Source organism: Sminthopsis crassicaudata, chromosome 1 (assembly GCF_048593235.1).
Source record: "Sminthopsis crassicaudata isolate SCR6 chromosome 1, ASM4859323v1, whole genome shotgun sequence".
NCBI lineage: Eukaryota > Metazoa > Chordata > Mammalia > Dasyuromorphia > Dasyuridae > Sminthopsis > Sminthopsis crassicaudata.
Genome location: NC_133617.1, coordinates 160534154 through 160545596, shown reverse-complemented (window position 1 = coordinate 160545596; position 11443 = coordinate 160534154). Strand labels below are relative to the sequence as shown.

The 11443-nt window shown below is 37.0% G+C and overlaps 1 non-coding gene across 1 annotated transcript; it reads left to right on the top strand.

Moving 5' to 3' along the window:
- The first annotated feature begins 1041 nt into the window (after nucleotides 1-1041).
- On the top strand, nucleotides 1042-1148 carry LOC141552436 (U6 spliceosomal RNA). Its single transcript, XR_012485216.1, has one exon. It is a non-coding gene; the product is annotated as a U6 spliceosomal RNA (small nuclear RNA).
- The last annotated feature ends 10295 nt before the right edge of the window (nucleotides 1149-11443 follow it).

The window sequence follows — 11443 nt, the reverse complement described above, 5'->3', positions numbered from 1 at the left end:
AGGCTGGCTTATATCAACTTTGTAAGGGTCTTATAGACCTCTACTATGTAAATGTTAGAATAATATACATACTCATATATAGACATTAGAATGTAAGTTTCTTGAGGGCAAGTACTGTTTTCACATTTATTTTTGTATCTTCAGCACCTCCCACAGTACCTGACGCACAGATGCTTATTACTGTATATTGATTAAAAATACGGGGCTTTTTTTGGTGACTAGAAGGTTTATGTGCTGATTGTGTGTGTAACTTAGCCTCAAGCATTTTTAGAGGAACTAGTCCTTCTAGTCCATAGGTTCTTCTCTGAGTTTGTTTTAAACAGATCATACAATATTTGTACTTAATGATTAAAAATGAACCAGCTGGAACATATCCCATGTGACATGGAGGAACAAAGGACTAATCCGAAGGACCCAATTTTTATTAAAATGTTAGAGAAATTCAACTATTGCTGTTTGTTCAAGTTTATTTTTCATTTCCGGTTGCCCCCTTCCTGAGTGCCCCAGTGGAGCCATAGCTCACATTCCTAACACAGGCTCCCTAGTCATAAACAGACCTTCATCTAGGAAGATAAAGGCAGGCCTGCTCACCAGCCTAGAAAAGACTGGTTAACAAGGAAGGGCTGGCTGACTTGCCTTTCATTTTTATATGTGAACAAACTGAAAATGTCATTTTAAAGTCAAGAATTATGTTGTATAAATCCATGATCTGGTCTTAGTTTCTATCAACTCACTTTGAACTTTATAGGGATTTAGGAATGAATTTGTATAAGAGATTCAGTTAATTGGCATTGTAATAAAGTGCTTGAATCTGGAATTAAGAAAACCTTATTTCCAATGTCATTTAATCTCAGCCTCAGTTTCCTCATCTGTAAAAAGAGGATAATTATAGAACTTCCCTTTTTATAATAATCATATGAAACAACACATATGTAAAGTATTTTGCAAACCTCAAAACACTATGTAAAGGTTAGCTATTAAGATTCATTATTTAGTATATTTTGGATTACTAGAAAAGTGAACTTTAAAAATCCAGTAAATGTGCTTGCTTCAGCAGCACATATACTAAAATTGGAATGATACAGAGAAGATTAGCATGGCCCCTGTGCAAGGATGACATGCAAATTTGTGAAGCGTTCTGTATTAAAAAAAAAAAAAATCTAGTAAATAATTTTTTCTTCTGGGGGGACTTATAATTCAAGGAAAAGCCAAACAGCTCTAGTCCCAACCTTCCAGAAAAATGTACCTTTGGGCTGACGTGGCAAAACACCAGAGAAGAAAAGTTTTAGCCCCAAAAGAGAATTTGGCACAAATTTATTAGCAAGTGAATAAAGAGCCTTCTAAATGGGACTTCAAATATCACTGTAACTAAACTGTTTACTCCTGTTCGCACTAAGAAGGGGCTGATTCTACAGTTTTCACTCAGGCAGCATTCCCAACAAATTGAGAACCTGGATTATTTGACCTGAAGACCTGTGTTCCACATGAATGTGTATAAATAGAAATATTATAGAACCTTTACATACATATAATATATAGATAGGTATGTTCATCTACATACACACTCATGATCCATAGCTCTCTCCTATTTATTTAAGTTTTTATGACAGTAATTAACCAAGGTCATTTAAAATGCACAGGAACTGCTTTTAATCTATGCCTGACAATCTCTTATATTTCATAATACAGTTGGAAGAATGTTACATCTGGATGTAGATTTGAAGTTAAGCAGCATTTATTAAGTGTCTTTATAGGATGTCAGGTACTGTGCTAAACACTTGATACAAAGAAAGGTGAAAATATGGTCCCTCTCCTCAAGGAGTTTTCAAGGTAACAGGTTTAAACACAGTCTCTACCATTTTGTAACCTTGGAGAAGTTATCTAATCTTAATTTCCCTAACTTTAAAATTTGAGGATTGCATTAAATCATCCCTAAGGCTCCTTTAAAAAATTCCAAATATTATACTTTGATCCTCTTTTTAAATTGGTTATAGAGAAGTATAAGTATAAATAGTTAGAGATGTAGACATAAACATAAACCTGGTATTTTTATCATTGAGTTTTAAATAATCATTTGGGCTTCCTAATCTCTTAGGCTGTCAATCAAACTCACTATCCCAAACTGAAAAGAGAATTCATTTTGCATAAAATTGAGTGACTCAAAACATTTTCATTCAAAAGAAGAAAACCAGCATATTTAAAGTACTTACTATGTGCCAAACATTATGCAGTGCCAAATACTTTGCATCTACAAAAATCAAAGCAAGAACGTGTTTCTATTTTGGATCATCTAGTTAAACTGCTCAGTTCTTTGCAGTTTCCCAAATTATTGCTATGAAATTTATAGATTCTACTAAAAATCTAGGCTAGAAGAGTGCCTTCCCTCCCATTAGGCTACAAAGATTCTTGTCACTTATTTCTTAAAGTTACTGGCATTTGCAGGGAATCATGGGAAAGAACATTTGTCTTAGAGCTTATTTCACTCTCAAAGCCAAAATAAAACTTCCAAAGCCTCCAGAGTCTCCATTGCCAGCAAAAAAGATTTTAAGGGCCATTGTTCAAAGGTGATGTGGGATTTCCAACTCCCATAGATGTTAGCACACTAATTGTATGTGCAGAGATTACCAAACCTATTTACACACGGAAAATGACTAAAGGCACTGAAGTAGTTATACAGATACTCAGTTCTTTTTCCTCTCTACCTGTCCTCTTCCTTCCAATCAATTTATTTGGTTGTAAAAGTGAGTTTGAGTAAAGCATCCTGAAGCTTTTTTTAAGTCTTCTACCTCCATTTACTTGGGTAGCCATCACCTAAGTTACAAATACAAAAGGAGACATAAAGAGCAGAAGTATGTCAGCACTAGAGCAATTATGGGACTGGTATCAGTTCCATGTGTGTGTTTGATATAATTCAAAAAGAGTAATAGTCTGGAGAAGAGCCAACTGAACAACTTGCATTTGGTAATTGAGATTGAGATAATTATTAATAACATTTTTTAAAAATCAAAGAGAAGTTACCAAGACTCTTTCTCTTTATTACTGGCAATATAGCCTCATTAGGGAAATCCTAACAATTCATCCAGAGTCAGAGATCTGTCCATCTGCTTTTGTTCCCAAAGGGTGAGGGAACATCCACTCCATTTTGCATAATCCCCAGTAGGACACAACTCCAAGTCTTTTGGAAGGCTGGAGATGTTTCTTTGGTAGGCACAACCAGCTGCTTCCAATTCTGAGTGGCAACAGAACCTGCTGTGTCTGGGCAGGTGGCAAGAGTCCCTGAATTTCTGGATTTGCAAATACTGCACAAGATTCATTCCCTATCGAGGTATGGCTTCAATAATTCACTCTTAAGAGGTTCACTAACTCCTTCAGTACACAAGAATATAATTTAGAGCACTGAAAAAGGTCATTTACTACAAATATTTTTTTTTCAATACAGCAAAAACACCTCCCCAAATGGAGTAATTTGCTCTCTTCCAACACACAACGACAATACCTTTAAAATCAATGCTTCAACACAGATGAAAGTCTGGTTTTTTAGGAGACCCTTAAATTCTGCTATTCTTGACTTTGGTATGTGGGGTTCAGAGAGGGGGAAGTTATATCCAGAAATGTGGGGGTTGTTTGATTGATATATTTTCTGGTGGGTGTGGAAAGAAAAGGCCAAAGAAAGATGTCAACAAATGTCAAGAGGTGAGAAAAGTTAAAATAGCTATTTTCAGAGCTTTCTATGGTATGTGGACTTGTTAACTCAATGTTAACATAGTTCAAGGGAGTTTTAAAATTTTCTAGCTTATATCCTTTGCCTTGACAAAGGGAGAAAAAAATCAGAAGAACTTTTAAGGACAACTAACCAGCTCTCATTTTCCATGTAAGGAAACTGACCCAGTAAGGTAAAGTAGCCCGAAAAGCTCTCCTAAGAAGTGGCAAAGCCAGCATCTAAATCCAAGTCTTCTGTTTCCAAAGACAATGTTCTTCATATTATCTCTAAGTCCTGATTGGTGTAAATAATTAATTTCGTGAAGTAGTCAAGTTTTTTAATATCTCTAAGTTACTAGAAATAACCATGTATATTCCCTTTGTGATAGAACCAATGACCATATTTTATATAATTATAACAATATATAGTATATTTGAACACATGCTACCAATTCATAAGATTCATTATTTGCACTAATTCAGACTTGGCTGTGGAACATAATAGTTAACTATTAGTCTGTAGCAACTGGAAAATTAAAAAAATAAATCACACTTTTCTGAATGAATTATGTTTAGCTAGATACAAATAAGGTATTTTCTGAAGTAAAGTACTTACTGACTGAACAGAACAATCTCAAAAAAAAAAAAGGATAACAAACTGACAGTTAGGTTGATTCTATGCATAGGATGCTGAAACATGCAGATAAAAATTGAACAATTCAGCAAATCATCCAGGTATTTCTTCCATAGATTTTTCTGAATTAGCACATTGAAAGTTGGTCCCTTGACTGGTTCTTGCGTGCCTTATATGTTGTCAGAGCATCTCACTTTTTAAAAAATTTATTTTCTACCTTTAAATTCTTTAGCTGAATCTTTTGCTCAATTCTTGGCTAAATAATGCCTTGAACTCAGATTAGGTTTAGCAACTGTGCTTAAAAGTTTCTACAGCCAATAAGACAGACTAAGACTCTCTCTGAAAAGTTCCATCCTCTGCCAGCCCAAGACATCTATCAGTCATAAGTAACTTTCCTCTAAATAATGTGGGAGAGACTTCTTTAATGAGGACTGAGATAACACAGTATTGGCTCTTGTCTTCCAGATTCTGACACCCACCATCTGCATTGCCTGGCCCTACACAGAAGTTCCATTGACTTCAAAGGGAGATTCCTACAGGAAGGCAAGAATAAAACACATGGAAAAACTCCACCATCAAATTCTGCCATCTTAGAGTGAGACACAGTGCCTGAGTTTTATTTCAGTTTTCAAAAATTTTAAACATTTAAAACACATGCTTCTGTCTCTTCCATCCATGATACAAAAATAGCTTGAGGGATTTTGTTCAGATTTTTCAAAACAGTTCACTTTGAGACAAAGTCCAAAAATAAAAACTTCATCCTGAAATGTACAGTGTGTGAGGTTAATTTGGGCATTGTAGTAAGGGGTTATTTAAGAAGAACATGAAGCAGAAAATACAACCCCCTGAGCATTTGTCACCACAAATGTTTTACACAGACACACACACACAGACCTCAGGGTACCAGGGCATATTATACGTTGTGATAATTTTATAGCCAGGAAGATATGTTCAGGAACTAAAATAGTACATTTTTCCTTTGAACTGACAAAAAGAACCTTGGGCAATTTTGAAAGCTGTGCTGGGTGCTTGTTGGAAGTAAGTGATTCACAAAATTTTCTGTAAGACTTGTACAAACACAGTGTGCATGAGATTGCAAAGGATCTGAAACACAGACCCAAACCCTGAGCTCCTGGTCTGAAGCGGTGAGCCTTCTTGTACAGCTGTCTCAGAGTCCTCTGAAATCTCTAGTATGACTGCTTCACTTGGATGCAGGCATGCTATGGACCCCAAGCTTCCAGTTACCAGCACTGTCTGAATATGTGGTATTCCTATCAGTGTTTGTGCCAAAAAAACAAAGAATCCTTACCTTTCTGAAGCGAGCGAGAGAGAGAAAACTCAAAGCAGTTGGATTCCAGAGCTTCTTGGTGACCCCTGGTTACTGCAAAGGATCTGAGGTAGGTACCCACAAGGAATTCCTGTACATCCCAACTACTTCTATCCATGCTTACTTACAAAGAAGGGGGAGTTGGAGAGGGAGAGGAGGAAGGATTCCTTCTCAGAAAGAAGAGTACAAAAGAATCAATAAGCTTTTCCTTTTAGAAAAGAAAAAAGAAGAGGGGACATTGAGGGATTTTCTTTGGGGACTTGGAGCATTAACAAAAGCAGATTCCTGGGTTCCAGTTGCATAGGGAAAAACAATCTTTTCCTGTTTTTATGATTTGTTTTCATTACTTCCTTACTTGAAGCACTCAGGTAAGGGTCACTGGCATAGTTAGCTAAGATGTATGTGTATGTCATCTAAACCTGTATGTTTCTTGATATAAAATAAGTAAGTCTATAGAAGTACATGTATAATAAAGGAATATTTCTTTATTTTTTAAATCCTTTAAGAAATAGAGACAGCCAGACAAAGGCACCAAAAAAAAAAAAAAAAAAAAAATGGACTGTCTGGCCAAGAAAGAAATTGCTGGCAAGAATAGATGAACCTAGCTATTAGCTTTCCTGCAGCTGCTTAACCTACGTCCAGTGCAAGGAGATCCCACTGCTGTCCTGAAGTGTGAGTTGCCTGGGCTTCTCCAGAGGAAGATTTTGGCCTAGCTGGACCTGGGCTTTCCCCTTTGGGTTTAGAGGTCACCAAGATAAAAAAAGAAAAAGGAAAAGGAATTGAGAAATGACCTTCATTGAAAGTTCAAAGTATAATTATTCTGGCTGGCTTCAGACTAAAAACAAGTATACCCCGTATAAACTTCAAGTATATTTTTTTTCATTTTTCCAAAGAGAAAGAAGGTAAAGATCTGATCAGGCACTTGTTTGCAATAAATCTATAAATGTTTTTTAAATGGAAAAAAGAAGAGACCCTTGTTTTCTTTCCTACTCAAGGAAGTACCTTTTCTCTCCCCCTCAAACAAATGGGAAATTCTATAGAAGTGTACCCAGTGGTAGATACTCAGAGCAGACAGGCTGAGCTCTAGGCAGCCCACAGCTGAGAGGAACAATGAACTTTATGTTCCTCTAGTACAAATCACACACTTTCCCGTTGCTAATAAAGACTTTTTATATAACTGCAGTCAGGCAGGAACTCCAGAGGGTGTGGCACTTGTGAGATAATCACATCCCCAGGGTGGCAGATGAATTTGGCTATGGGTACATAATCTTTCCACAATACGGGGGAAATATCTCAAGATAACGTAGCCACTCCTGTCAGACCCAATCAATCCAGCCTTGTCACTTAGAAAGTCTTACTTGTTGTCACCTCAGCTGCTCCTTTTCTTATCAAAAGTTCAGCTCTGAGCCTGCGCTAATCATATTTTTTCCAAATATCCAGCTAACATTTGTCTAAGAGTGGAATTGTCAAACATGAGAGTAAAAAGTCTTTCCTGTGAGCAACCACAAGGTCAGACAAAGCTGGACCTTGCAAATGGGCAGAGAGGAACTTTGCGTTTCTGTTAGTATCTGACAAAAAACAAGTCCCAAGACACATCATATATCATTTTGGGAGGAATTTGACTTGGTCATGTAAGGAGGGAAGCTTCATGGGGCACTATTAAGTGACTTGTCCAGAATATATAATGATAATAAAGAACAATAACCACCACAATAATACTTGCATTTGTATAGAATTTTAAAGTTTTAAAAAGCCTTCTACATAGACCTTCAATGATTCTATTATATGGGAGCTATTGTTGTCCTCTTTTTTCAAATAAGGAAATTGAGGGGGAAGTGTCATATAACTGACAAGTATTTTAAAAGCATCTGATAGGTAATACAGTAAATAGAGCTCTAGGTTTGAAGTTAAAAAGACCTGAATTCAAATATGACCTCACTCATTTATTAGCTGTGTGATCCTGGGCAAGTCATTCAATCCTGTTTGCCTCAGTTTCCTCATCTAGAAAATAAACTAGAGAAGGAAATGGTGAACCATCCTAGTATTTTTGCCAAGAAAACCTCAAATGGGGTCATGAAGACTCAGACATGATTGAACAACCTCCTCCCCTGCCCACAATCCTTTTAGAGTGAGAATCAAAAGGCATAACATAAATTATGTTTATATAGCACTATGTAATTGTGAGTGATTATCGTTATCCAACTTATTTCTATGAAAATACCTTTTAACATCTTTAAAGCTAGTCTTATTCAAATGGCTTTCTTATGCTCCCTCCAACCTCCAGACTCCCCCTACCATAACTTCACTTTTGTTCAGAAAATCAATACTTTGATTTATCAAGTTGAAATCCATTACTTCCCATCCATGCTAATCCCTCTATCCCACATCCTTCTATTATTCAACATGGCAGCATGATATGGTTCTACCAAGGTATCAGAAATCTGCTTTATCTCTGCTTCTAGTAGTCTCAATTACTCTCAACTTTGCTTCTAACTACATGATCTAGGGCAAGTCATTCTGGGCCTTTTAGCCTCAATTTCTTCATCTGTCAATAAGCACTCAATGAACCCTCGAATTCCTTCCTACCCTAAAATTCTATATTTTTTTGTGAGGAAGATATCATAAGTACTTAGGGCAAGTTTACATAATTGTTCATGTGAGTACCTAAGAAATACTGGGAAGGAAAGAAATCGGGCAATCGTGAAGTTAGAGATAAAAGCAACCTGAGAGGCCATTTTATCTAATTATCTTATTTTACTAAGTATGAAACTGAGGCCCAGAGAGGGCGAATGGTATACTAAGATGACATAGTTATCAGGGAACAGACAGCTTTTGAACCCAGGTCTTCCAGACCCATGTGCCATACTGCCTCTGCATCTATAACTTTTTTTATCCAGTAAGGATGCAGATGGGCTAGGAAGTGAGTTTATTTCCATATTTCAAGTCATGATTGCATATTCTTGTCCAAGGTGTTAAGTTGATGTGGACTGCCTTTCAGTGTCTAGCTGTAAAACCACTGGGGGCATATCTGCTGTGTAGGTTCCCACAAGAGTGCTCAGTTTGCAAAGATTTAAATCAAATGAACTCATATCATCCACAGGACAAAACAATTCAGCCAGATTACTGGAAGTCAGCTTTTAAAGACTTTCTTTTCCAGAGAATTCATTTACTGGGCGATGTAAGTGCATTTTCCTGATTTTGTCCACTAGATGGGGACACAGCTCCATCTCAGTCTGCAGACTAGACTAGTGGAGTGAGAATGAAAGAGAGACACAGATGAGGGAGAGAAACAAAAAGACAGTGAGGGGGGAGAGAAAAAGGGGGGAGAGAGAGAAAGACAGAGACACAGAGAGAGACTGAGAGCTTATAGAGGAAGGAAGGGAGGGAGAGAGGATAGGACAGGAAAGAAAAGAAAAAAAAGAGAAGCTCAAAGACACATCTAGAGGGGCAGAGAGACAGACAGAAGATACACAGAGGAGGCAAAGAAACAAAGATTCTAAGAGATTGAGACAAGAACAAATAGAAACAGAAAGACAGAAGACACATAGAGAGACAGACAAAATCAGTGATAGAAAAACCAAGGGGGACAGATAGACAGACACAGAGACAGATAAAGACAGATTCAGTGAGAGAGAAATGGTGGGGTGAGGCAAAAGAGAGATAGACAATGATAGAGAAACTTAGGGGAAAAGAGAGAAAAGGACAAAAAAAAACAGAGACAGAGAGAGACAGAGAAAGACAGAGACAGAGAAAGAGAGAGAGACACAAAGAGACAGCGGGAGAGAGACAGAGACAGAGTGACACAGAGAGAGACTTTTTTTTTGTTTGACCAGGAACTAGAGGCATAAAGAAATACTAGTCCAATTTTCCAAACTGGAGGCTCAATTCCATTGAATTCAGTATATCACGGGAAACATACAGAATCAATTTCTATGAAAATGAAACAATGGGTTTATCACAACTAATGATCAAATCTGGAAGCTGCCTATTACTTGGATCCTAGTGGATGCTAGAAGGAAATACAGATGATCCCATTTAGCATGCCCCTCAAATAAGCAGTTACAAATCATTAATTATTTTAATTTGTGGTTTTTCTTATACATTCTAAGTAATAATTTACCAAAATGGGAAAGGATGACAGTGGTGGAAATCCCAAAAATATTTTCTTGGCTGTTTTAAAATATAACAAATGTATTGATTCTTTCTACCGTCTCTTATCTTGGAAGGGCTATTCTGCTCCAAATCTGACATGCTGTAAGGACTCTATGGGCTATTCCTCTCTCCTGGTAACCACACACATAATTGGGCTCCAAAAGCCAGCTTGCCAAAAAGCAAACCCTGATGAAAATCACTCTTTTTAGTATAGCCAGAGCCATTTGCCCTAGAGGTGTGCTCTCAAATACACACACACACACACACACACACACACACACACACACACTGGAAAAACCAGATGAACAACCCACAAACATGATCATCCTTCTTCCTTCCCAACCCCCTGCTTTCCCCTTCTGTGGCCTCTCTGATCTTCCCTTCCCCCTCCATAGCCCAAGTGGGCCCTAGCCATTCCCCCTGGTTATTTTCCTCTTATCCTAACAATATTCAAACATAGGATGCAAGCCATTCAAGTCCAAGCAAAGAGACGCAGGAAATAAATTCCATATAAGGTGATCCAGGCCAATTACTTAGGAGTACCTCCATTTCATGAATCAGCATATGACATATAAACTATTTACCATAAAATAAAAGATACCATCAACAAAAAAAGTAGATAAAGGGTTTTGAATAAATTTCTGTGTTTTAAATGGATTTAAATTATCAGAGATATTGACTCTTTTTTTTTTTTTTTTTCCTGTGGGGTTTAAGTTTTCTTGCTTACCTTTTACTCCACCCAAGTAACCTCAGGCCACTTAAAATCCTTACTTTTTCTGAATCAAATACTCATTCCTTCTCCTTTTTCCTTTCAACACTAATAAGAGGCAACTTGCCCACTTCACTCTTGCTTATTTGGGGAATTTCCCATCCAGGATCTTTATCTTAAAGGCCTGCTCTGCGTGTTCTGATTGGTTCCAACTGATGAGCCCAGTATTTCTTTGTAAGGCTCAAAGTTCTTTATTTTTAAGATCCTGCTTAGACCAGGTTATAAATAAGCATTTTCCCTCACATTTCTACACATCTTTTTAATACCAATTAATGCAGCAATGTTTAAATACATATACAAACACATATATGTATGTATTTGTTGTGTGCTTTGATGCTTAGGGGGTAATTTTTCTTCCTGAACTTCATTACTCTCCATCTAACACTGTAATTAATACTATCTATCTCTCCAGCATGGATGAATGACTTATACAAAAACCATGATAAAAAATAAGACAGAGCAGGTGCAATGCCAATAAATGTTTTTGTTGGCTCCTCCAATCTGATTCTGCCTATAGACTCAATCCAATCCCTTTGCTCTCAGTCACACCCTACCCTCCACTACCACCCACCATTCTTTCCTGAGCCAAATGAACACACAACTCCCATCAATGCCTGTGAGGGTAGAATTTTGCAATTATAGTTTAATAAAGTTCACTTCATTAAACTTTAAAGTTCTAGCAAACTTTTGTAGACTATTTATAATCATCATTTTTAATTTCCTGTATTTGTATAGGTTCTTTCCATTCTGAGTGTTCTCTATTGTTGCACCAAAAGATATTATAGAATCAGTTTCAAGTAGACAGGAAGCAAATGTATAACTATCCCTCCTAGAGAAGAAGAAATAGGACATAGATGGACAT